Below are 22,509 nucleotides of genomic sequence, written 5' to 3'. Positions count from 1 at the left end.
GCATTAGCATAAGTGAGTTTGGCAGAGGTGGGGGTAGGCTTTACCTCAGTTGGTATCTTACTATACATACGGTTAAATCTTTTATTAAAATCAGGTAATGATTCCCCATTCTCCCTCTTTAGGTTTCCAAACTCTGTATGGTAGTAGAGCAGGTCTTTCCTATCTCCCCATTGCTTCAGGAATGCATCATCCAATGCCTCAATGTCTATTATGGACCTATGGGGCAATTCTCTGAACCATTTTCTAGCCTCTCCATCAAGGCTCTCAACAAAAACTCTCATCCACACATCATATTCATTGATATCTAGGTTATCAGCATAGCTATAAAAAGACTCAAGGTGTTCTTTAGCTCTCACTCCCTCTGTACCAATGAATTTGGGCATATATTTCTGATATTCCCCTGCAGGCGTGGAATTCAAAGGGACAAGCAAGACCAGGGGTCCATACCTAGCAGCTATAATTCTTTCCATCTTCGTGGGAGCTTGCTGGCCTGCCATGACTGGGATAGGTGGAAGGCTACTGGTAGATTGAATGGTAGGAAGTGATCAAATAGATGATAGAAATAAGGGAAAATGATGGACTGTATGGGAGGCTCTCTTTGAACTAAGGTCCAAAGGGGAACTGACTGAACAAGGAGTTGTATGAATCTCTGAAGGTAATTCTTTACTAACGGTGCTAGGCTTTAAATCTTCAAACTGTATATCCTCAGCTATAACCTTCTCCTATAAAGATACATAAGGTTTCTTGGGCTTACCTGATCCTGATGCTCCTTTCTGTGATGTTTTCTTTTGCTTAGCAATCTTCTTAGGGTCAGGCACTGGGTCAACTGGTGATTTCTGAGGATTTGTCCGGGTATGCCTCACAAACTGAGCCAGAACTGAAGTGTGGGGTCGCCACAAGGTAGGTTCTCCAGTAAATTCGCCAGATAGATGATTACAACCAGATATGTGTCCAGACTTTGTTTATCATCAAAGCATGGAACTATGTCGTTCTCCCAGGGAAGCTGAGCTTCAATCTCCTCTCCCCGACAATGGCGCCAATCGATGTTATCACCCCAAGAAACTCTCCTAGGTTGTAGCTCGGAGATGCTCGGGACATCACAAACTCAACTTGATGTTGGAAATGGATGAATGGAAGGAATGATGCATATTCAAGCCAGATAACCACTCCTACTTTTCTTGACTCCAGACATGCGTGAACACCCCCAGACTACAAGGCTTTAGACCACAAATTACTCACAGTTTAAGGATTGGGTCATGGAGAATACTGACCACACCAGCAGATGCACATGACCCTGTGATGGCCAGCTGCAAGTAGTAAAATGGTCTGCAAATCTAATTCACTAATGCACAAATAGGATGAGAGCTCTCTGTCACTAATTGAAAATAAACCTGATTAGCAGATTCACTGATACATGCAAGATTATAACACAGAGGTAGGATGATAGCTCCTCTAATGCTACACATCAAGAGTTCAAGAAAAAATGCAAATCAAGCACAACCTAGAACAGAAAAGAGGTGGAAAGTGAGCAATTAACAACAAAAGAAGCTTGTATTAACTGAAAATGTCGACGAGATGCTGCAAGTATCAAAGCAGTTATAGTCTCCAGAAGTTGAACCTTACATCAAAACAACAACCATCAACCCTGATTACATCTATTTTTTGGGTATATATAGAGTTTCATTACAAAAATGTTCTGTTGTTCTATGCGTGGAGGGGTCATAATGGACCACCAACCGCTTTAACTACCTGGTAGAACTTCTAAGTGCAATTGCTTGCTGTGGTGAACAAAATTGATCTTCCAGGGATGCTCTGTTGTACTTCTCGAGTAGGTGGAGTGTCGTAGGGGATAGAATTCCATAACTACGGAATGTGTTTACCTGCTCGACTCTATACCTTTCTTTCTCGGCCATGCTGTTTGTTGAAGACGATGGTTGGGCAGTAACTGCACAGAGCACTGGATGCTGGCCACCTTCGTCCTTTCGGGAGTCTGGAATGGCCATGGACATGGACATGGACAGTATGGACGAACGGGGGGAAAAGATCAGCCATTGGGTTGTGCAGATCGACGGCGGGAATCGATCGTCGGAGGGTATCGAGAGATATGGAGGCGGAGAAGCGCAGGCCGTTGGATCTCGAGCGGGCAAATCCAATGGTCGTCGGGTGTCGAAGGTGCGTGGAGGTTAACGGGTGGGGAGGATGGTTTTGGCAGCGGGTGGTATTTATCGCACCACCTTGGGGCATAAGGCGGTAATCGTACAACGAGGTGCGATCCCTATCATTGGGTGACACATGGCCGATGGGACGTGATGAAAACTACTTTTGATCGCGGGTTATCGTGCGGGCGGCTTGAAGGTGCAGGAGGTGCGTCTACCGTCCGATCACGGTGAAGACGATTGGACGGTGGAGGAAACAAACAAGCAGGTTTTGTCGGATGTGACAGGCGAAAGGATTACGAATGCGCGTGGTCACGTGAAGACGGTAATGTGCGGTTTTAGGCTTTGTGCTCAGGCTTAAGGGCAAAGGCTAATAGTATATGGTTTTCTAACAGTCAAGCCCGAGAAATGGAGATGAGAGGAGGATGTTTGGAGTGAAAGGGGAGGTAGAATGACCAGCTATAGGCCTCCTTCAAGCAAGAAACGAGGAACGAGCTTACTTCTGAGTCTTTGAATATCTGCAACATGTAACAGAGCTAACAGACCCAAGTAAACTAAATAAGTTTTTCCAAACTCACACTTTGACATTTTTAGATACAACTGTTCTTTCTTTAAGACATCAAGTACTTTTCTCACATGCATGACATGTTCATCATGAGATTTACTAAAATTTAGGACTTCATCTAAGTAGACTATAACAAACTCATCAAGAAATGGCCTCAACACATCATTCATCACACATATAAAGGTAGTAGGAGCATTACATAAACCAAAAGTTATAACTAGCCATTCAAACAAACCTTGTTTTGTTTTGAATTTTGTCTTCCAAATGTCTCCTTCAGCAATTCTAATTTGATGGCAGCTAATCCTTAAGTCGAACTTAGTAAAATAATTTGCATCTTTCAATTGAACAAGTAAATCAACTATTCTAGGTAATGGGTAATGGTTCTTTACCGTAATCTTGTTCAATGCACGAAGTCCACACACATGCGCCATGTTCCATCCTTCTTTGGCACCAAAACAACAAGTCAACCACATGGCAAAAAACTTGGCTTGATGATCCCTTTATCCAACAATTCTTGAAATTTTTTTTTAATTTCTGCACTTTCGATCACTGACATCCTGTACATGCCAATGTTAGGAAGAGGACTATCTTGCTGCAACTGTATCTCATGTTGGATTCCTCTCTTAGGAGGAAATCCTTTTGGTTCCTAAAACATCTCATCATATTGGTTAACAACATCAACCAATTCAAATTTCAATCTTGAATCAAAACCTTGAAAAGCTTCATTATCAACATCATTCGTGGGTTTGATCATTAGAAGCACAAAATTATTGCTTGAATTCACTAGTCTTTTCATCTGCCCCGCATTAACAAGTGAAAGATTTAGTTTCTTGCTATGAGCTCTCACAATATATTCTACTCCATATTTGAGCAAATGGTATTTATTTTCATGTCTATGGAAGATATCTTTTCTGTCATAGAGATACTGGCTACCCAAAACTATACCACATATGTCTAATGGGACAACATCAAGCTCCACTTCATCTATGAAAATTGCAGTAATGGCAAATTTCAGTTTACACTTTCTAGTTACTTGCAATTGTGAATTGTCACACACACATACTAATGGATATGGTTTATGATGTGGAATGGTTTCCAAGTTTAAACTTTTGACAATTTTTTCAAAGATGAGATTGGCTTGAGAGCCACTATAAAAAAGAGTATCAATTTTGCTATGTTCTGAGATCACCCTTATGTGAAAAAGGTTTATCCTCTTCTTTTCATTTGGAGTTTCATTGTGTGAATTTGAAGTACTAGTGCTAGCAATGGATTATTTTCCTTTCATACCCATGTCTGTAATTTTAGTTTCATCACCTTAATCAGATCCCAAAACTGTTGAGTGGTTGCAGTTGTCTTTTGTTTTCCCTTGTTATTGAATTTCTTTGGTTTCATCTTGGGATGAAGCTTCCAACAATGAGCTTCATCGTGACCCTCTTTCTTTCTTTTTTTTTTTCTTTTTTTTCCAGCTGGTTCACGGACCCTGGTCAGTTGATCTGCTAATCCAGGTTCGAGAAATCTGGGTGGACCCCACCCGAAGGGGGTCGACCCCTCGGTCACCACAGACCTAACCCCAAGAGCTTTTGGGTTTCGACCCTGTGACCTCCCATTGGCGAGGCCCCGACTTGACCGATTGAGCTAACCCTTGGGGCTTTCGTGACCCTCTTTCAAACAATGCTTGCATGCTAATTTCTCTTCTTCCTTATTAATCAATGCTTTTTTATTTCCCTTCCCTTTGAAACCCTTTTATTTTCCTTTACCCTTAAATTGATTTTTAGTACCCTCTTCTGGAGTGTTTTTCCCTCTTGCCTCAAGAAGAGTGGCTTGCAAACACACCTCATCTAGATTATTGGTATTAAACATAAGGATAGTATGCCTAAGGTAACTTTGTAATCCCCCTATGTACTTCAGCAATGTGTCTTGTGATTGAAAATCTACACCTAACATTAGAGACCTTTTTCTAAATTCTTGAGTGTAATCTTGCACATTTTGACCTTTAAGTTCTCTAAAGTTCTGCCAATTCATGATGGCTTTCTACATATGGGTTAGAGGGTGGAATTGTCTTTTAATTGCAGTAATGAAATCAGGCCAAGAAATTGAGATATTACCATGTTTTTTTATCTCTTCTTGTGTCTTTGATTCCCACCATACTAGTTTTGCACCCTCCATCCTCAAGGAAGATAATTGAATCTTTATGTCATCCTCTTGAAGGTTTTGAATTCTGTAATAGATCTCCAACTATCGAACCCAATTGTCAATCTTCTCTGCATTCACTTCACCATTATACATGGGCAATTCAAATTTAACATCAAGTTTTAATAAGGGTGATTTACCAATTCCTTTTGAGGTATGTTAATGATCTGAATTGGATCCTAAAAACTCTCTAAGTTTTCATGATTGTTTCAAATTATGCTAAACGATTCAAGTCCTAGAAAATATTGAAGCTATCAGAAGGAATCCTTATAACAATTGCAGTTGTGGCTAGAGCGGAGCAACGAGGACCCTCAGTCGAGCGCAGACCGTTGGCCCATGGTAAAGCGCAATGGCACAAAATTGGCAAAACCAGAGGCCAGATAAAGAAATAGAGGTGGATTCTGATACGCGATTAGCACTAAGCACTAATCACATTTCGTAGGGCGTACCCCTCAGTGAAGGAAAGCCCCGAAGCACCCGGACCCGAAAATGCTATAAAATTCAGAAAAGTAACCGTTTCGGTTCCGTAGCACGGGATTCCCCAAAAGCGGCAGGATATCGGAAAGCTTCGAGGTGGTAAGCAGTTTTGACTAAGTCCTGCCCGATGCCACACATCGAGTGACACGCGTCCGGCAGAAGAGAGAGAAAACCACCCAAATTGGATGGGTAAACATTATGTGACTTGTCTGCCCGATATGAAGGACGAATGTAGGATCTGGGGGGCCTAGATCAATGGGGAGATGCATCTCGATGACTGATTGGATTTTACAGGTCAAAAAAGCAAGATGACAGGGGATTTGAAGTCCGATGTGGATGATGAGTTGGAAAGCGATTCATGTTCGCGGGCGATCTTGAAGCAAACAAATTTAATGGTCATTCAAATATGATTCAGCTAATCTGACACCGAGTTCGTTAGCAAACAGGTGGCCACCTCCCTGTGAGGCGTTACCCAGTGATGATGATGCAAAGTAGAGGAATTCGAATGGACAGAGGAAAGGAAGCTAGAAGGCCGGGAAGTGGAAACGAGCAGTCGAAGAACATACTCAATTTAAAGCCATGAACTGACAGAAGTAGAAGACAGAGGCAGACAGTGAAGAGACACAGAAAGCTAATAGTAGAGACCAGAGAGTACAAGTTGAGATGACCTAAAGGCAGCATCGAGCCAGACAAAGCCAGAGAGAGTTAGAGAGTCTGTGTACTCCATTGAAGGCTTGAGAGGTTCAAGCAAACTCCTCAGCATAGGCATGTCCTACTACTTTGACCCTCAGAGGTCAAGTTTCAGTAAGGACAGTCTGTGCACTCCATTCCTACTAACTTCATTCTGTTCAGTGAGTCTCGAATCAAGCTCACTGTTGTAAAAATTTTGCTCGAAAACATAATAGAGAGGCCACCACTGAAAGGCTAGACCAGGATACATAGCCCTGGAGCATTGGGTGAACTCCTTATTAAACTTGTTTTGTTTACATGTTTGACTGTTATGTTTTCTTTGATTGCCTCAATGTCTATGTATTCTAGCAATCTTATCGATTCGTTGCATAAGTAACATAGGCACATCCATGCACATGAGTCTGTAATACCTTTCATTCTTTATCCTGGATAAATTCCAGATCAAGTGGTATTAGAGCATAGGGTTACTAAGGTTAGACAAGCTTGTGCTAGATTTTGTTGTTGAATGCTAACTAGATCAAAGCTTAAATTAGGAGAAGGAGAATTGGCTGAAACTAACCCAGAAATTGGAAGAGTCTATTCTAAGAGGAAAATGTCAGAAGAAAATCCCTTGGAATCAGAACCCTAGTTCATAGATAGTTTTATGACCCTGAAATCCATGGTGGAGGAAATGTATAGGGACTTTAAGAAACATAGAGATGAAGATTCATCAAGCTCGAAACAAGACAAAGTAGTAGAAGAATCTCTCCTCCATGACCACTCCAAAGGCAAAGGGAAAGAAGAAAAATTTCTCACGCCTCCTAATAGTCCTGAAAATAAAAAGAAGACATCTTTGATTAAATTAGATGTTAAATTTGATTTACCAATATATGATGGAGAGTTGAATGCAGAGAAGCTGGATAATTAGATCAGACAGATTGATTTTTATTGCAAAGTGCAGAGCATTGACTCAGATAAGAGTAAGATTCAGCTGGCCAGCCTACGCCTTGGAGGCACTACCTTGGTATGGTGGGAAGGCAGGACACAAGCTGACAATTCTGGAGTGAATTTGTTTCTACAATTAAAAAGCAATTCTATCCACTAGCCTACATGCAGCAAGCCATGATGAGCTGGCAAACTCTTCGACAACTAAAAGGACAAAGTGTACAAGGTTACACTCAAGAATTTAGGAAAATAGCTTTGATTCTAGGAATTTCTTTAGACTCACTTGAGACTCTGTTGAAGTATATAGGTGGTCTACACAGCTACATGAGGCACACTATCCTCATGTTTAATCCCACTAGCATAGATGAGGTATCCGTTCAGGCTACGCATCTAGAAGCTAGAGGTAAGAATGGGAACCCAGAAGTTGGGGGATCATCCCAACCCACTGCAAGCAAAAATAAGGAGACAAGAAAACAAAAATGGAAAGAGAGGAAGACAAACACTGTACAGAAGAGCAAGTCCTCATGCACTCACTGTAAGAAGGATGAGCATGATGATGAACACTGCTGGATTCTACATCTGGAGCTGAAACCTAAGAAGTTCGAGGGCAAGAAGAAGAAGACTGCTGCAGCTATTCAAAAGGATTTGGGGTCAGACTCAGGAGATGAAGCAACAATCACAGCCACAGGTATAAAATATAAAAATTCTGAAGCATCTACTAGTAATTTTGCACAATCTACTAATAATGAAGAAAATGAGAGAAAAAGACGTGAGCTTTTTCATATTCGAGTTATTTCCAATCATCAAAATATTGATACTTTGTTTGATAGTGGCTGACAAGTAAATTTAATTTTTGAAGAAATTGTAAAGAAGTTGGGATTACTAACCACACCTCACAAGAAACCATATCCATTAGGTTGGCTATGTGATAAAGCAAAGCTACAAGTGACTAGACAATGTACACTTAAGTTTTCTTTTGGGTCAACATTTGTAGATGAGGTTGAGTTAGATATAGTTCCTTTGGATATATGTGGAATTGTTTTAGGAAGTCCTTACTTGTATGATAGAGAAACTATTTTCTATAGAGCTGAGAACAAGTATCTACTCGTTACAGATGGAGTCGAATATATTGTAAGAGCTCATAAGCTCAAGAATAATTATACTCTCATAAACTCAGGGCAGATGAAGCGAATTGTAAATTCATGCAAACAATTTTTATTGATGGTTGTAAAGGAAAAGAAACCTGATAAAACCAATGTAATTGAGGGATGTGATGCTAAACAACAAGCTGATTTAGAAAAAGTTGTTTCATAATATGATGTATTGTTTCAAGAAGCTAAAGGTCTGCCACCCAAAAAGGAAATAGTGCATGATATTAATTTGCAGCAAGATGCTCTATTGCCTAACATCGAAATGTACAGGTTGTCTGCTTTAGAGAATGCAGAAATCAAGAAAAAGGTACAAAAGCTACTCGAGAAGGGGTTCATCAGACCTAGCACATCACCATGTGGGTCTCCAGTTGTTTTTGTGAAAAATAAAGATGGCTCGTGGAGAATGTGCATTGATTACCGAGAACTGAATAAGATGACATTCAAAAATCGTTATCCCCTTCCTTGCATAGATGATCTATTAGATCAGTTAAAAGAAGATGTTTATTTTTCGAAGTTAGACTTGCATAGTGGCTATCATCAGGTCAAAGTTGTAGAGAAAGATGCATGGAAGACTACTTTCAAAACAAAGTAGGGATTGTATGAGTGGATGGTTATGCCTTTTGGCTTAACTAATTCTCCTACTACTTTCATGAGAGTAATGAATGATGTACTCAGACCTTTTCTTGATGATTTTGTTATTGCATATCTAGATGACATTCTTATATTTAGCAAAACGTGGGAAGAACATTTAAAGCATGTTAAGCAAACATTAGATGTTTTGAAAAGAGAAAAACTTTATGTTAAACTCTCAAATTGTGAATTTTGCAAAACATCTTTGAATTATTTGGGACATATAGTAGGGGGTGGTGAATTGAAGATAGATCCCTCTAAGGTTGTAGTCATTGTAAACTGGCCTAAACCCAAATCTGCTACAGAAGTTAGAAGCTTCTTAGGAGCAGCACAATATTGGAGAAAGTTTATTTCTAGATTTTCCTTAATTGCAGCTCCCTTACATGCTTTAACAGGATTGAACAAGGTGTTTCAATGGGGAGACAAATAGCAGAAAGCCTTCGACACCTTGAAAGAAAAGATTAGTACAACAACTAGTACTAGCACTGCCTGATCTTCAAAGACCATTTGAGATTGAAACAGATGCCAGTGACTGTGTCATGGGAGCAGTGTTGATGCAGCACGATAAACCCATATGCTATCGTTCTGAGACATTTAATTCTGCAGTAGTTAACTATCCCACACATGATAAAGAATTGTATGCATTAGTACAGAGTGTGAAAAATTGGAAACATTACTTAATGGGCAAAGAGACAGTTATACATACTGATCATCAACCACTTCAATATCTACACCCCCAAACTAAGTTGCAGCAATCAAGACACTATAGATGGATGGGTTTTCTACAACAGTTTCATTTAGTCATCAGATATAAAAAGGGCATACACAATAAAATTGCAGTTATGTTATCTAGACCAATTATAAATGCATCTACTATACTTAAGTATAATTTAGTATTGCATGAGAGCTACATTGAACAATATGCTCAAGATATAGATTTTAAAGATGTAATGCAACTTTAAGTCAAGGCAAACAAGTAGAAGAATTGGATTATCATATTAAGGACCAACTCTTGTGTCATTGTGGGAAGCTATGCATTCCACAAACTGAAAGAGTAAAGATAACTCAAGAAGCACACACTTCTCTAATATTAGTTCACTTTGGTGTAAGTAAAAAAGTTGCACAGCTGTAAAGATTTTGTTATTGGCCGAAAATGAATGAGACAGTTTCTAGATATGTAAGAGGGCGTACCGTGTGTGCTAAAAGCAAGCCTAGCAATAGAAAACTAGGCTTGTACACTTCACTACCACTTCTTTCTCATCCTTGGGAAAGTGTTTCCATGGACTTCGTTGGAGGACTACCTAAATCTAGGAAATGTCATGACTATTTATATGTTGTTGTGGATAGGTTCAACAAAATGTGCATTTTAATACCTTGTACCAAACAGATTACAGCTGAACAAACTGCAAAGTTGTTCTTTCAGCATGTATGGGTTCATTTTGGATTACCCACTTCCATAATATCTGATCGAGATACTCGATTTGTTGGAAAATTTAGGTCAAGTTTGTGGGAATTGATGGACACCAGGCTGAAGAAAAGCACAACTTTTCATTCACAAACAGATGACCAAACAGAAGTGGTCAATAGGACAATGATCCAATTGCTCAGAGGCTATTGCAGCAAGCATCCCAAACTTTGGGATGAACATTTATGTTATGTGCAGCATGCTTACAACCGAGCTAAACATTCTTCTACACAGAGATCTCCTTTCGAGACATGTTTTGGTTTCACACCAAGGTCTCCCTTGGATTTTGTCTTTGGTAAAGACATAATAGTTGATGGACACAGTGATGTGGACAAGGCAACCATGTTCATTGAATAAATCCAAGAGATTTTCTAGGTAGTACAGGAACAGTTGGAAAAGAGCCAAGCCAAGTACAAGGCAAGGCATGAAAAGCATCAGATGGAGCATAGTTCCCAAGTTGGTGACCAAGTCTGGTTGTATATCAGCAAAGACAGAATGCGAGGTGAAGGTAAGAAGCTAAAGCCAATAAGGTATGGACCTTTCAAGATACTTGAAAAAATTGGTGAGAATTCTTTTCGCCTTGATCTACCAGCTTACATGCACATCTACTCAGTTGTTAATGCAGACAACTTGAGACTATTTAAACCTTCATTAATTGAAGATACCGAAGAGCAGAGTCAATTGCCTTCTATTGATGATATGTTATCTAAATATCTTAATGAGTTGTAGGAAGATACAGTTCTAGATAGGAAGGTAAGAACTACACCCAGAGGAAATGTTGAGTACCTCAGGATCAAACCAAGGGTTTAAAGCCAAGTAGTGCGAAATGGATAGAAATTGAGCAAGCGAGGAAGCAATACCCTCACTTGATTGATGCTTGAAAGAAAACCAACTTTTGGTGGTCCAAAAGCTTTTTCAGTGGGAAGGCCGTGATCCGAATTGGATCCTAAAAACTCTCTAAGTTTTCATGACTGTTTCAAATTATGCTAAAAGATTCAAGTCCTAGAAAAGATCGAAGCTATCAGAAGGAATCCTCATAAAAATTTTAGTTGTGGCCAGAGCAGAGCAACGAGGACCCTCGGTTGAGCGCGCAAACCATTGGCCCATGGTAAAGCGCAATGGCACAAAACTGGCAAAACCAGAGGCTAGATCAAGAAACAGAGGTGGATTCTGATACATGATTAGCGCTAATAACATATCACAGGGCATCCCCCTTAGTGAAGGAAAGCCCCGAAGTGCCCAGACCGAAAAATGCTATAAAATTTGGAAAAGTAACCGTTTCGGTTCCGTAGCACAAGATTCCCCAAAACTGGCAAGATATCGGAAGGATTTGAGGCGGTAAGCAGTTTTTACTGAGTCCTGCCCGATGCCACACATCAATCGACACACATCTGGTGGAAGAGAGAGAAAACCGCCCACATCGGATAGGTAAACACTGTGCGACTTGTTCGCCTGATATGAAGGATGACCATAGGATCTGGGGGGCCTAGATCAATGACAGAGGTGCATCTCGATGACTGACCGGATTTGATAGGTCAAAAAACCAAGATGACAGGGGATTTGAAGTCTGACGTCCATGATGAGTTGGTAAACGCTTCGTGTTCGCAGGCGATCTTGAAGCAAACAGATTTAACGAGCATTCGAATATGATTTAGGGAATCTGACACCCAGTTTGTTAGCAAACAAGTGGCCACCTCCCTGCGAGGCATTACCCAGTGATGATGATGCAGAGCAGAGGAATTCGAATGGACAGGGGAAAGGAAACCAGAAGGTCGGGAAGCGGAAACGAGTAGTCAAAGAACAGACTAGCTTTAAAGCCATGAAATGATAGAAGCAGAAGACAGAGGTAGACAACGAAGAGACGCAAAAATATAATAGCAGAGAACAAAGAGTAGAAGCCAAGCTAACCTGAAGGCAACATCAAGCCATATAGAGCCAGAGAGAGTCAGAGAGTCTGTGTACTCCATTGAAGGCTTGAGAGGTTCAATCAAACTCCTCGGCAGAGGCCTGTCCTACTACTATGACCCTCAGAGGTCGAGTTTCAGTAAGGAGAGTCTGTGCACTCCATTCCTACTGACTTCATTATGTTTAGTGAGTCTCGAATCGAGCTCACTGTTGTAAAAACTTTGCTTGAAAACATAATAGAGAGGCCACCACTAAAAGGCTAGACCAGGAGATGTAGCCCCGGAGCACTGGGTGAACTCCTTATTAAACTTGTTTTGTTTATATGTTTGACTATTATGTTTTCTATAATTGCCTCAGTGTCTATGTATTCTAACAATCTTATCGATCCGTTGCATAAGTAACATAGGTACATCCATGCACTTCAGTCTGTAATACCTTTCATTCTTTATCCTGAATAAATTCCAAATCAGTTGATGAGTATGAGTAAGGGTTGTGTTAGTGGAAGAGGGTGAAGATCTCCGTGAAGAAGAATATGAAGAAGATGGTGGAGAGGGTGGAGGTTTACCTCCATTTCCATTGCCTCCTCCTCCTGAAGAAACTTCTTCTTTGGGAGGTTTGGAGCTTTCACCTTGTAGTCTAGTATTCCTCTCTTCATAGAGGACCTTCACCATTTATGTCATATCAAAGAAAGCCTTCCTGAAGGCCTTCTCATCCGTTGTCATGTTTGTAGGATATCCTTCATGAGACATGCTCAATGGATTCTCAACAAAAACTAGAGGAAGAACTAGTGGTGGAGATTGTGGCAACCTTTCCCTCCTTTCCCTCCTTCCCCTTGACCCAACCTCAGGGCTTTCAACCAGCTTCCCTTCTCCTCTTCTAAGTTTCAACCTTGTAAGCATGACATTCACTTGCAAATACTTAAATCCTTCTTGAAAAAATAAAACTAACAGCTTTGATACCAAACTATCTAATTAAGAAAATTAGTTTTGTTGTGCTAAAATTCCTTTTCAGATTATATTAAATATGCTCGAGGATTTATGAAATTATTTGCAAGTTTAAACATGGGTTTTTGATTGTTTTTATGTATTTCTTATGTGAAAATTAACATAAACAAATGACTGAACAACAACATATAACAAACATTAACATAATCATAAATAGTATAACAACAACACATGATAAAGGAGTTCAACCCTCCTGGGCTACGTCTCTTTGGTCCATATTACAATGGCTTAGCCCTCTCTATTATTCTCAAAAGTGTGAATACATCTGTTTCTAATGCTCAAACAACTCTGAAACCTGTTCCAATGGCTCTTGAATGCCCAAAAATGCTTGAGTAGCCTCTTTCTACTCCTGATTTGGTAAAAAATTGAAGAATTTATGGCCTTTACCAATCTCCCGCTAATCGGATCGAAAATTCCCCAAAATCCGGCATCATCCTACAATTTTGCCCCAAAACACTCTAACGGAGCGTCAATTTCGCCTAAAATCGGGCAAATTTGTCAGATGCGGTAAATGTCCTCTAATGCTTTTCTTCTAGGAAATGTGGCCATGTGGGGGGCCATGTGCCCTAGGCTAAGGCCAACGGCCCACCCTCGCCGTCCAGGCCCCCGTTCCCATCTGCTTGGTGTTCATGTGACGGTTGTGCGACCAAGGGAAAGACCTCGTGGGTTGGCCCCTTCCCAAAATTGGTGTGCTCTTTATATTCAAATATAAGCTGAACCCATGGTTTAATAAGAACCATTCTTGTGGCGCATTGGTAGGAGGGGTTGGTTATGTGCTTGGAGGTTGTGGGTTCAACCCCCACTGCCTCTTCCCAGACATCAACCAAAATTTTGGTGGCCCGTGGGCTGCCGCGTTGTGGCCTTTGGCTGGGCCACATGTCAGCCTATGGTTGGCCACCTTCTGACCAATAAGAAACCACCAAATGCACCTAATCCATAACCACCACTTGGAATCATACAATTCACTAGAGGATGTTGACTAGTCAACTCTACCACCTCAACCTGCGCAATCAGTGCCACATCAGTAGTGCAGACTGCTATCTGGGATGTCAATTTTTTTCTAAAATTCTCCTGTTTGGGAAAGTGAACAAAACATGATTCTGGGAGCATACGGTGTTTGTTTTGCGTGAAATGAGTTGCAATAGATTCAAGATGATGAGCACTATGTAATCGTCTAGGCTCCACACCAATCCGACAACTTTTAATTTTGAGCAACTTTTTGAGCACTTGATCACCTAAAGAACAATGAAAAATGAGTGAAGTTGGGAATAGACGTTTTCTCCTTAAAATATCCTTGATCCTCTAAGGAAGAGCTATATATGAACATTAGACCTGTTGAAAGAGACCCTAGGGACACTACATGGATACCTAATTGTAAACATATGTTGGATTCATGGCTGGTTGAAGCTCTTGCAACCTTATCATCATAATTTTTATTTGGTGTTTATCTATTAATGAGACATTTGTTAATCATGTTTTATATTTCATGTTAGTTTTGAAAAATGCTACCACACTAGTTTAAGGAGGATTAAAGTGTTGTTGAATGTTGATATCACCTATTATGTTTGTGTAAATTTTTCTGTTTAAAAATGTCAAATGTTGATATTATATTTTATGTGTGTGTAATATTGTCTCTCTAGATACAGAAGAGATCGCAAGGTGAAACTATGACTAACTGAGCTGAAGAGTCACGGGCACAACCAAGAACAATTATTTTTGATTATTACACTCAAGAGGAAATGCTTCAATTCAAGAAACCTAAGATGAAATTTTTTTTTTGAAAGAAGGATAAGATAGACATTGATGCACTGGAAGAAGAAGAAATTGTTGTTGGATTTGGTGTTGGGGATCTTGGTTCTAGGGATGATACAAAACGAAAGTTTTCCAGGGAAAATGTAGAAAAGGCAAAAGTTGAAGTAAGGAAAAGTGCATATCAAAATGCATATAATAAAGCAAAAGAGGCTTCTAGAGGGCTTCGAGATGAGAAGTCATCAGATGCAATGCAGGTCGATGAAGATGGAGATGTTGTTTTTAGTGTGGAGGATGAAGATATTTACAAGTCACTAGAGAAGGCCAAGAAAGTGGCATTGAATAGGTAAGAAGAAAGTAGTGGGTCTATCCCCCAGGAAGTAGCTCATTTAGCAGTGGCTCGAAATTAGGCAAAGGAAATGTTCAATCATCAAACAAAGTGTAGGAAAAGAAAGTTATATTGATGGAGATGGAGGAGTTTGTGTGGAGTTTACAACTTGATGAAGGTGTGTGGAAAAAAAAGGAAGTTGTAAATAATGGTATGAATTCTTAAATTTATTTTTGTAATGAGTTGTCTCATGTAGTCATCATAGTTATAGTAGATATTTTATTTTTTAATTGATGTTTCATTGTACCACCTCATTGTTTTATAATTCTAATTTTGTGCTTATTGAGCCAAACACTCACAAGCCTGTAATTGAAGATGTATTTAAAGAGGATGATGAGGGTTCAGGTCCTATCGATGATGAGGGTTCAGGTCCTATCAAACAAGATGATGTTACCAAAACCATAAGTGGTTAGAATGAGGTGAAGGAAATGGATAGAGATGTTAGTTATAAAAAATTAGAAGATGAAGAAATGGTGACAGATTACATAATTAAAGAAGATTCTTTAGGAAAATGTTTGGCTGGGACCTTGCAACTATTGAAGTAAAGCGGTTCATTTAAAGAGTATGTGGAATGGGGCAGAAGGAATATGGAGATGAAAAAAAGAAAACTTGTTGGACTACGAGATACTGATGGAACAAAAGAGATACAATTAGACCATTTAGATGAGTTAGGTCATATTGTAAGTTTCTTTGTTTGAAATTTAAAGTTGTCTTGTGCTTTAGCATGTCAATCCCCTAGTTTAATTCTTTAATATCTATTCATAGAAACAAGAAATTCATTTCCCTTCCATATATATTTGCAGACGACACCTAAAGAAGATTTTTATAAGTTTTCACATAAGTTGCATGGAAAAGGCCCTAGAACAATGAAACAAGAAAAAGATATGAAAGAGTATAAGGAGGAATTGAAGCTTAAGAAAATGAATACTGGGGACACACATTTGATGTCCATGGAAAAAATGTGTGACATCCAGGCCAAACTACATAATCCTTATATTGTTCTCAATGGTAAAATTAAACTAGGGTGTTCTTATCTTCTTTTTAGTTCAGGCACGAGTACTTTTAATTTGAGAATTATCTCACTGGTATTGGCTTATGTTAATGTACAACCTTGTCCATGTATTTTAATGCTATAGGAAAACAAGTCACACAAGAAGTGGGTTTTCTACTATTGAAAAGGAGGTTCTAGGAAGCCTGACTCTAATGCTTGGTGACAGGAAGGTTGCTAGCATTGAACTGAATAAAATTTTCTTCTTTCCTTCCTTTAGATGAAATTTGTTCATGATAGTTGCGTAGTACATTATATGTTGTGTCTTTTAGTTTTGCAAATACGTGACATGATTTTTTGCATTGTAGGTTAATAATTTCTTAGGAATCAAGCATAAATATGAAACTGGGACGATGGGTCCTACGAAAAAACCAAAGACATGATATAGTTAGACTTGGCACTTCTTGCATGAAGATTGAGTTTTTTAAGGCCATGAATACTACTGTTGGCAAAGGTGTTTGAAGTCCTCATATATGATATGGTCCTTAAGGTTCTTAGCTTTTATTCCAATAGCAAGCTCAAAATTCAAGAATAATATCATTATTTGTGCTGAGTGGGACCGTATTTTCTCAAATGAGTTTATGAGCCGTCACAGATCGAGCATGTGGGAAATAGGATGTCAAAATGTTGATATTGTAGGTTAATATTATGTATAGAGAATATAAAATACTTTTTAACTTAGAGCTTATGGAGAGAGTTCTGTTTGAAGTTTGAACTTTGAGGACATTGTTATGGTGTAGACTATTTTTGTCCTTTCATGCATTTCTAGGCTATTCTATGGATGAAGAGAAGAAATAACAATATCCACATGATACATGACCAATTTTACTGGGAATTTTTAGAAAAATTTTGTAACCTTTGACTCCATATCGATGCTTCACCTTTTAAGTTTTCAGGATCTAGTTTGGAAGTACATTTATATAATAAAAAAATTTACCCGGGTTACATTGCTAGTATCATTTTGTCTATTTTCAACATTAGGTAGTTGTGGTTTGGTGGCGATATGCATTTTTAAAAATGTTCCATAGGCTTGTCAGGTTCTATACAAACTATCATGACTCCTTTTTTAATATAAAAGAAATGTTTTTCTTAATCTGATTGGTGGCATTTTTTAAAGAACATACTACTCAAATATGGTTGTATCTTTCTTATATAACACTTCTCAATATTAGTTTAAATTTTATTGGTATTGATGTGGGGTCGTATGGAAGTCATAATGGAAATAAGCAAGTTAGAATTTTCCCTTATATATTTCTATATAATCCTTGCATTTTTGTATTGTTGTTTTTACAAACATTAGAATCTAGTGGATGAAACATTACCGAGTTAACATTTGGTATAAGGAAATCTTTTCCATTTTTCACCTTTTCTTTAGTGTCTTATGAACTAACAACATCTCGTTTCATTATATTAGAATTAAACAGGTTGTGCCATTTATTTTTATTATGTGAATTTCGTTATCATTCTATGGATCAATTGGAAATGTTATCTCAAAATCAAATCCTGATAGGCTGCTGGTCAGGTTGACTCTAAGTAACTATTTCAACCTACTTTAGGCTGAGGCTTAGCCTCCTCAACCTGAGAGGGCTCTCTCTTGATGGATTAATGATTTTGATTAAAGATAAGATGACTAACTCTTATAGAACAATTGTGAAAAATATGAATGGTGGAAACACATTAAACAAAACTATCCATTGGGCTTATGGAGTCAACAACACCTCAATATAACAATGAACTCAACCTTACATGGAAGTCAGGGCATTCAACATTTAAACATTCAGAACATAAACTCATATGGGACCGCACAATTTATAAATGTATACAGGAAGTCAGAGCACATTCAGTGAATTCTGAGTGATTATACATCCATACCACTGTAAGAATTAAGAAAAGGACAACATCACATATTCTGAACATAAAAAATCCTTCATGAATCCTGAGAAGTAAAGTCCAGCATGTATATTACTGAAAATGAGTCTTACATAGGCCAAATACCATCTTTTTCATAAAATTTCCAACCCTAATTACATTGCTGTTTCAGCTATATATAGAGCTCTTATTCTAACTGATCGAGATTCCTCCTCCAGCATGAGGGGAATTCGAAAACTACTTCTATTACTGACAACTGTTAAACTCTAACTACTTAATAAATACAACAAAGTGTTGACTGGAGTTTTTTTTTAGAGATCTAAATCAACTATGACTCTAACTCCATATTACATGCATGATGGCTATAATTAAAATGATTCCTTTCTATGACATCTGGTTCTCTTTCAGTTTGGCTGAGATGGGTGTTTAATGCTCCATGTTGACCTTGGATGCTGTATCTTCTTTTCTGTCCAGAAAAATTAGGAGACTATCCTTGCTTCTCGGCTTTCTGATCTTCAAATCTTCATAAGTCGGTTTTTTAATTGTCATCCCTCAAAATATGACGGTGGCCACGTTTTGATGTGCTGTCCGCTGTTATGAAACCTGATTTGATGATGTGTCATCCACTGTTTCGAAAACAAAAAGGAGAACGTATTCAAGCTGTCTGATACATGCTTCAATTTCCTCATGATATGACAAAATGCCACCTTTTTGAGTCAAACTATTTATTTCCACTTGTGCTAGTCTGATTGGCTGTTGTAACTTCAGGTGTTCTCGTTGTACACAACTGCCCTTCAAAATTTTCCCGCTTCAACTTCAAAACTGCTTGATTTATGTTGAAATCATCACTTTCAGCAGTTTCGTAGCGCGCTACGAAACTGCTGAGTTATTTAAAACAGCTTGTTTTTAACCTAAGACCTTTATTAACCGAGTGCTTGATTGCTGAGGTTGATCTTGGATGATGAGTGGCTTCACTTGTTTTCTTACTTGTGAATTTGGAACCCTTTTAGCTCTTGCTTCTGTTTGGAGCTCAGCTATTGTAGAATCTCTAGCAGGTAGAGGAGTGAGGCCAGTCTGGCTTTTGAAGCCAGCCATAAAAATGAACGAATTCCAATCTCTGTCTACCTTTTGGAGCCCATCTAAAACCAGTAGTTTGATCAAACCATGATGAAACAAAGAGGTTTCACAATCCTCTTTCCTCAGCTGTACCTTATCACACATCTTACTCAAACTACGGAAAAGATAAAGAGGTAAGTCTATGGAGACCTTCCCGGTGAAATGCAAAAGGAGTTTAAAATGGTAAGAGTAAACCTTGTTATACCTTCCTTCACAAGTCAGATATTTCTGTATGCAAGTGAGTAAATGAGCATAATATTCTTTGACATAACTCCTGGGCACTGCCTTACTTAAATCTTCATTTACAAATTCATCCTTCAAAAACTCCTTGCAAGGATTCATGTCAAACTTGAAATTTTTAAACCATTGCTCTTGTCCTCGTGGTATCTCTGTCACAGTAGATATCACTTCTGGCGAAACCTGCAATTCTATCATGGCTACTTTTGAATTCAAGCCTGTGAAGTTAAGTGCAAATTCTTTAGTTACCTGTGCGTGCCCTCCTTGTAACTTTTTGCAAAAATTCCAGCACCCAGCCTTTTTAAATGCTTTCTCCACCTCTTTATTTCTCAGCGTTATATCTAAGCCTTCAGGCTCATTCCTTAGACATTTTCTGGATCTGTGCTCCTTTTTCTCCACTGATTCTTCCAAATCTTCGCAAACAATAACTACCCGCTCCGGTTGGAATTGTGATTCAGCTTCTATTTGAATTCAGCCTCTCTTGATTATCAGCCTCGCTTGATTATCTTTGTAGTTGAATTTTAAATTTTGCCGTTTAAAATATTTCAAGTTGTAATCTTGCAGATTTGTCATTTCATGCAAGACTTACGACCATCATTAAGTTTTATGCATGGTGGTCTTTCTTGGAAATGATGATTCATGCGTATCAATAGATCTAGTGGTGGTGATAGTGGCAATGAGTGGTGAAATGTGATAAGAGGGGTACATGAGCTGACATGAGAAGACACGGCCTATGACTCATCTAACGGATTTGACATTTCGGGAAAGATTCGCTGCGAAATGTACGAATCCATGATTTCGCAGCGCTGTCAGTTTTAAATTTGAATGATGCGCTGCGAAACTGCCTAATCAGGATTGCGCTGCGAAACTGCCTAATCATGATTGCGCTGCGAAATTACAAAAAGACACGGTGGCTGACATAAGATAACAGGTGGCTATAAAACAATGGTAGATGGAGGGGAACCAATGGGAGCTGAGAACAACTTGACTCAAAAACTCTTCAAAACTTCAGATTCTAAGGGAAGAAAATTAAAACAAAAATAAACTAGCACTGACCTTTGTCATCGGGCTAGGATGAAAAGTTACATATATCAATTTTAGTTCTAAGTGATAACAGGAAAACACCTTGTAGATATTTGTGCTTTTGCAAGCAAAATACATCTGTTTCCGTTGTGCACCTACATGTAGTAGTCCCAATGGAAGTTGAGAATTTAGTTGAGCCTGAGATTAGTGGGATTGTTGTTTACATACCACATTATCCCTTTTTTCTAGGATAAAATGCTTCCTTGAAGCATTATAAGAAAAATGTAGAAAAATTCAAACAAAAAAGAGTGGGCCACAAAGCAGTGTCCACAAGCCAAAAATAATGTAGTGCCTCACATGCTAGTTAAAATTAGGATAGTCCAAGCCCAAGGGCTTATGAAAAACTAACTTACTAAGTGAATAAATAAATCATATGGAAAAAGGCCATGCCTAAACCAATTAAAACAGAGTCATATTCGGGATAGACATACACACTACGCAACTACAATAAATCTTATGTGAGGTGGAGGGTCTCTCAACCTTGGGATTGGGTTGCACCCAATGACAAGTGGATGATGATTTTGATGGGAAGAGTTCCATCCATCATTTGTTTGCTTCTCGAGGTGCTTCTCCATAAATATTTTCAAATCCAAGTGAGGGTACTTGTCATTTTTAGTTCGTGGAGGAGGCAATCAAATATGAGCTTCTCAACTTTGGCTACAACAGGTATTCCACTCATGAACATGATGGTTGACCTAATGGTGAGGCCTGTTGTTGGAATGGTGCAACTAGAAATAGAGGGTGAAGTTGGAGTAAACAAGGGTGTCTCAGATAAAAAAAATCGGTTGAAATGATTTTCTCCAAATGTTCTTAATATAATTATTGTGTACCTTTTGGTATAAAAAATGTTCCAGTGGGTGGTCAACCTTTCAATATTGAAGCCTAGATTAGATCATCATTTGTTTTCTACTCCAGGTGCTTCTCCATCAATATTTCCAAATCCAAGAGAGTGTACTTGTCATTTTTTAGTTCATGGAGGAGGTGATCAAATATGAGATTCTCAACTTTGGATGCAACAGGTATTCCACTCATGGACATGATGGTTGATCTAATGGTGAGACCTGCTGTTGGAATGGTGCAACCAAAAATAGATGGAGAAGTTGGAGCAAACAAGGGTGTCTCAGATAAGAAAATTCAATTGAAAATGTTTTCTCCAAATGTTCTTAATATAACTCGTGTGGACTTTCCTGGTATAACAAAGGTTCTAGTGGGTGATCAACCTTCTAATATTGAAGCCCAAATTAGAGCAATGATTTTTTCATACATCAAGCATGAAACATGCATAATTCTAGCAGTTTCACTTGCAAATGCAGATTTGTCAAATTTTGATGCACTTCATATGGCAAGAATTGTTGATCCTGATGGTAAGTACATTTGTAGGGTGTTTGAGATGAAAAAAGAGATCTGAGTTTAGTTGTTTCCATTTTGACATATATGCTTTGATGGATGTTTTAGATGTTTCTTGGAAAAATATCCATTATTATATTTTTAGTAAATTGGGATATTCTATTTTTTTAACATAAATCTTCATGGCAGAGCACCAAACTATAGGTGTGTTTACAAAGGTAAAATTGTTACAAAAATTAGCTGAAGATATTATAGTATTGTAATTCTTTTGTATGGAGTTGTGAAAGTGATGTGATTTTAATGTATTTTTCCAGCTAGATATCATAGACCGAGGAACTAATGTAGCTAATTTCCTTTTGGGAAATGTAATCCCCCTACGCGTGGATTCTATTGAAGTTGCCATTCACAATCAAGTGGTATGTCTAATAACTGTCAAGCATTGCTTTTTTTTTCTAGAAAATAACTTTTTTAATTTTTAGGCTTACACATTTTCACTCATACATAATATTGTTTGG

At 38.5% G+C, this 22,509-nt stretch overlaps 1 pseudogene; it reads left to right on the top strand.

Annotated features, from left to right (window-relative positions):
- Positions 1 to 16,725, top strand: part of LOC149194345 (SART-1 family protein DOT2-like) — a 51,809-nt pseudogene extending 35,084 nt beyond the window's left edge.
- The last annotated feature ends 5,784 nt before the right edge of the window (positions 16,726 to 22,509 follow it).

This window comes from Pinus tabuliformis, chromosome 2_2 (assembly GCF_031772625.1).
Source record: "Pinus tabuliformis cultivar Carrire ecotype Pingquan chromosome 2_2, CPIR1, whole genome shotgun sequence".
NCBI lineage: Eukaryota > Viridiplantae > Streptophyta > Pinopsida > Pinales > Pinaceae > Pinus > Pinus tabuliformis.
This window is presented reverse-complemented; position numbering and strand designations above follow the sequence as displayed.